Source organism: Hippopotamus amphibius, chromosome 8 (genome assembly GCF_030028045.1).
Source record: "Hippopotamus amphibius kiboko isolate mHipAmp2 chromosome 8, mHipAmp2.hap2, whole genome shotgun sequence".
Lineage (NCBI taxonomy): Eukaryota > Metazoa > Chordata > Mammalia > Artiodactyla > Hippopotamidae > Hippopotamus > Hippopotamus amphibius.
In genome coordinates this window covers 131,886,885-131,892,478 of record NC_080193.1, presented here as the reverse complement: position 1 = coordinate 131,892,478, position 5,594 = coordinate 131,886,885, and the positions used below count along the sequence as shown (strand labels likewise).

Here is a 5,594-nt window from a genome sequence, read left to right as displayed (position 1 = left end):
TACGGTGTTAAGATATGGATTAACCTCCTCATGCTATACCTTGTCTCACCCACCCTCATTGGCTCTCTGTTGTCACTGAGCAATAGTTTACAAACTGAAATTCACATAACATTGAGTTGCACAAGTGACCCATTTGCGTATTTAAAAAATCTTAGAGCTTACATCTATTTTGCTTTGTAATCTCATTTTTATACCTTTATTATTTTTTAAACTTTATTGAAATATAGTTGATTTACAATGTTGTGTTAATTTCTGCTGTACAGCAAAATGATTCAGTTATACGTATATATATTCTTTATGATATTCTTTTCCGTTATGATGTATCATAGGATATTAAATATAGTTGTTTATCCATCCTATATATAATAGTTTGCATTTGCTAATCCCAAACTTCCAATCCTTCCCTCCACCACCACCCTGCCCCCTTGGCAAGCAGTAGTCTCTTCTTTATGTCTGTGAGTCTGTTTCTGTTTCACAGATAAGTTCATTTGTGTTGTATTTTAGATTCCAAGATATAAGTGATATCATATGATATGAGTTGTTGTATATTTGGAAATTAAGCCCTTGTTGGTTGCATCATTTGCAAATATTTTCTCCCAGTCCATAGGTTGTCTTTTCATTTTGCTTATGGTTTCCTTTGCTGTGCAAAAGCTTATACGTTGATTGGGTCCCATTTGCTTATTTTTGCTTTTATTTCTACTGCCTTGGGAGACTGACCTAAGAAAACATTGGTATGATTTATGTTGGAGGATGTTTTGCCTGTGTTCTCTTCTAGGAGTTTTGTGGTATCATGTCGTATTTAAGTTTCTAAGCCATTTTGAGTTTATTTTTGTGCGTGTTGTGAGGGTATGTTCTAACTTTACCGATTTACATTCAGCTATCCAACTTTCTCAATACTGCTTGCAATCTCATTCTTTTAAATATCTGTTTACCTATGATTTACAATGTATCTATTATATTATTAACACAATAGTATCTGTATTTAATTTATAAATAAATATACATATACTGGAATGTGTGCTCAAGATTTTTTTTGTTTTCTTTTTGTTTTTGTTTTTTTACTAATAGTAAAGTGATAAAAATTTGGAGGATCAATGTTCTCAAGGAATCATTCAGAACTGGAGTAGAAGTATATATCTGAATAGGTATTTTTTTTTTACAATAATTGGGGAATACTAGAAATTAGTAGATGAGGAAGGGGAGCAGGAAGGGATGGTAGATGTCCTGTATGGCACAGTTCCAATCAATGAAGATTTTTTCCTGAGTCCTAGATCACTTTCAGAAGAATCACTGTATAGTAGCTGGATGAAAAAACAACAACCAAATTTCATTTCACAAGTAAGCCAAAGGGCTTTTTCTTTCACAGTTTTGTTGTTGCTAAAGTCTTTCAGAAATGTTGCAAGTTGAGGGAAAAATTTTAAAAATTCACCATTTAGGAAAATTACATCACTTGTAACAACCATGTTAGTGGTATTTATGTTGCCAGTACAACACACGTGAATCAGCTTGCATTTATAAGTGATTCTATCTTTAGTGATTCAGATCCAAGCATCTGAATTCTTTATTATGTCTTCTAATGCATTCACATCTGGGCATTTGTGTCTTGAAATTTTCTTCTTTATATTAAACTTTTTTGTAGTTAAGTATATCGATAAATTATATTACCTATAAATTTTATTTTTAAATAGCAAAGTGAAGATTATATTTTATACTATTTCATATACATGCATATATGTGTATATACTACTCATATATAATAAATATATATTTTTTATAAAAATGGGTCCTGGGTCAGCCAGCATTGAGGTCATCACCCTATGGGCTGATAACCATGTAGTCTTGGGCTTCAGTGCCTCCCATCAGTTTACCATTCCAACATCAGCCTTTGCAACTTCTCTACTCAATATGTTCTGCTTTCACCACATCCTATTGCCTGTCATGATTTCCCAATAAGCCACGGATTTTTGTGCCTATCCTTGTTCCATTCCTCAGTCTCCTTTTTTTCTGAGAAATTCATGCTCCTTTTTGTAATACTCTGTTCAAACGGTAACACCCTTAGCCAGAATTTATTTCACTCTTTCCTGAAACTAGTGTATAATTTTGCCCTTATCTCCAGAATGACATTCTTATTTCTATCTTCTCAATTAAACTGTAAGCTTCTAAAGGGCAGGGATGATGTTTCTTTTTCATTCCTTGAGGGCAGGAATTGTGCTTTATTCATTTCTGTCAGCACTTGGTTGCCTGAAAGAATGTTTTTTTTTTTTTGATTATTCACTTATTCAATATAATTTCATTTCTCAATGAACTAAATAACAAATATAAACAGCTTAAGGCATGACATTAGTTTGACTTTTTGCATTTTCAACCCCTCACACACACACCAAGAATGAAATGTTTATGGATCCACAGTTCTAATCTCCATTTGACCCCCAGTGGCCTTACCTGCCAGTCTTCCTCCAGCACCTGCCACCACTGGCATCTTTTTGAACATATTCTCTCGTGGTTCCATCTGTTGTCCCAAAGTAATGCCCATTTCTCATCAGTTCTTCCTCTTTACATCCTGAAACAGAATTTAAAAACAGTCAAAACATTAGGAAAAATTCTGTCCCGTTGTCAGCATGCATTCTCCAGTGATTTTGATTCCTATGACAGAATTACCAGTCCCCCACCGAGGCATTCTTAATTCCAAAGTCAGTTACTTCCCAAATCAATTGTCACTTCTTTCCATGATACCAAAGTTGGCAAACAGCTTTTGAACTTGAGAAACATATCATGTATGTAAAGCCATGCACTTTAATTAAGAGGGGTAAATAAAATGGAGGTTTTTCACAAATACGCTTTCATTAACAAATAAGTTGTGGAAGGCAATAGAATTTGTTTCAATTTAGCATCTTTATTTTAAAAGATATTATGTAAGGGTTTACAATTATTATAAAACATAGAATTTTATTGAATTTGAATTTATCAAATAAATGTGCTTACAAAACTCAAATGGTAGCTAAAAAATTCAGTCAGAATAGAAGCAAAGCTGATTCCTATATAAAGAGCAAGCCCATGTTATACAATTAAGTGATGGTTTACTTGTTTACTGATGATCTTAGTGTAACCCAAAAGTACTACTAGTTTGGTTTCAGTAAGTAAACAAAGTTATAAACTATGGAGGGTCCTGTATTAAAATGTGATGGCAGTTTTATAAGAACAGCATACTAAATCTTGAATATGATCTTTGAAAATATTTCTATAGCTAAAATTCTATGAGTCTTTCCCAGCTATGTTTCTGCCAATAGAAGTATGATCTATGGTTTAGAAGAGATGTGCCCTTGTGAACTTCCCTGCAAATTTCCTTTAACAGAATTCTCTGTTCTTACTAGTAAAATAGGAGATTATACTTTAGTAATAAAATTTCACTCTAAAGATTAAATAAAATTTGTATTAAATGTGGCAATAAAATCTGTCTGAATACTTAATATTAAAATAACCCATAATATATAAATGTGCTAAGTCACAAACTATAAATAATTTTCCAAGTCTGAAAATGTTTTCCAGAAACTTTTTGTCCTTAGAGGCCAGAATCATATAAGAAGATACATGCTTTAGGTCTTATAAACCCTCCCCTCTTTTCTTCCTTTAAATACTGAAAATTTTTCTTAAGTATTTTTGTGTGGAGATTTAAGCTTCTATTTCAACAGTTAATATTATGCCAGAAACTCAAGGAGGGAGCGAAGCATTTTTCGGGATTAGAAGAGGTTGTATACAGGAACATACAGGCTTTCAAGGAGCTTGCCCAAACAATGCGTACAACATATGGACCAAATGGAATGAACAAAATGGTTATCAACCACCTGGAGAAGTTGTTTGTGACAAATGATGCAGCAACTATTTTAAGAGAGCTAGAAGTACAACATCCTGCTGCAAAAATGATTGTAATGGCCTCTCACATGCAACAGCAAGAGGTTGGAGATGACACAAACTTTGTTCTAGTTTTTGCTGGAGCTCTTCTGGAATTAGTGGAAGAGCTTCTGAGACTTGGTCTGTCAGTTTCAGAGGTCATAGAAGGTTATGAAATAGCCTGCAGAAAAGCCCATGAGATTCTTCCTGACTTGGTATGTTGTTCTGCAAAAAATCTTCAGGATGTTGCTGAATGTCATCTCTACTTCATACCTCCATAATGAGTAAACAATATGGTAATGAAGTGTTTCTGGCCAAGCTTATTGCTCAGGCATGTGTATCTATTTTTCCTGACTCTGGCCATTTCAATGTTGATAACATCAGAGTTTGTAAGATTCTGGGCTCTGGTGTCCATTCCTCTTCAGTATTGGATGGCATGGTTTTTAAGAAGGAAACTAAAGGTGATGTAACATCTGTCAAAGATGCAAAAATAGCAGTGTACTCATGTCCTTTTGATGGTATGATAACAGAAACTAAGGGAATGGTATTGATAAAGACTGCTGAAGAATTGGTGAATTTTAATAAGGGAGAAGAAAATGTCATGGATGCGCAAGTCAAAGCTATTGCTGATACTGGTGCATATGTCGTGGTAACGTGGCAACGTGGCAGACATGGCTCTTCATTATGCAAACAATTACAATATCATGTTGGTGAGGCTGAACTCAAAATAGGATCTCAGAAGATTATGTAAAACTGTTGGTGCTACAGATCTTCCTAGATTGACTCCTCCTGTCCTTGAAGAAATGGGATATTGTGACAGTGTTTACCTCTCAGAGGTTGGAGATACACAGGTGGTTGTTTTTAAGCATGAAAAGGAAGATGGTGCCGTTTCTACCATAGTGCTTTGAGGCTCTACAGACAATCTGATGGATGATATAGGGAGGGCAGTACATAATGGTGTTAATACTTTCAAAGTTCTCACAAGGGATAAACATCTTGTATCTGGAGGTGGAGCAACAGAAATTGAGTTAGCCAAACAGATCACATCATATGGAGAGACGTGCCCTGGACTTGAACAGTATGCCATTAAGAAGTTTGCTGAGGCGTTTGAAGCTATTCCCCCGGCACTGGCAGAGAACTCCAGAGTTAAGGCCAATGAAGTAATCTCTAAACTTTATGCAGTACATTAAGAAAGAAATAAAAATGTTGGATTAGATATTGGGGCTGAAGTTCCTGCTGTAAAGGACATGTTGAAAGCTGGTGTTCTAGATACTTACCTGGGAAAGTACTGGGCTATCAAACTGGCTACGAATGCTGCTGTCACTGTATATAGTGTGGATCAGATCATCATGGCAAAACCAGCCGGTGGGCCCAAGCCTCCAAGTGGGGGAAAGACTGGGATGATGACCAAGATGATTGAAGGGCCTAATTTTTACTGTAGGTGAAGGCTGCATTTGTAGTAGCACTCTAGGAATTGCCTGCTGTTTCCATATTCTTCTTAAATTAAGAAGTGTTTTGTGTTTGTATCTTGTATCCTTGGCTGGATGATACAATAAACGTGTTGTTACTGTCCAAAAGAAAAAGTATATTATGCCAGAAAAATAGCATTTATAGGATTTAGAGCTGGAAAAAAGCTAATAGAAACCATATAGCTTTAATACAACCTTAGTGTTTTATTAATTCTAAATGAGTCCTAAAATTATGAC

The 5,594-nt window shown here is 35.0% G+C and overlaps 1 pseudogene; it reads left to right on the top strand.

Annotated features, from left to right (window-relative positions):
* The first annotated feature begins 3,776 nt into the window (after positions 1-3,776).
* Positions 3,777-5,308, top strand: LOC130859378 (T-complex protein 1 subunit theta-like; annotated as a pseudogene).
* Positions 5,309-5,594: the final 286 nt, after the last annotated feature.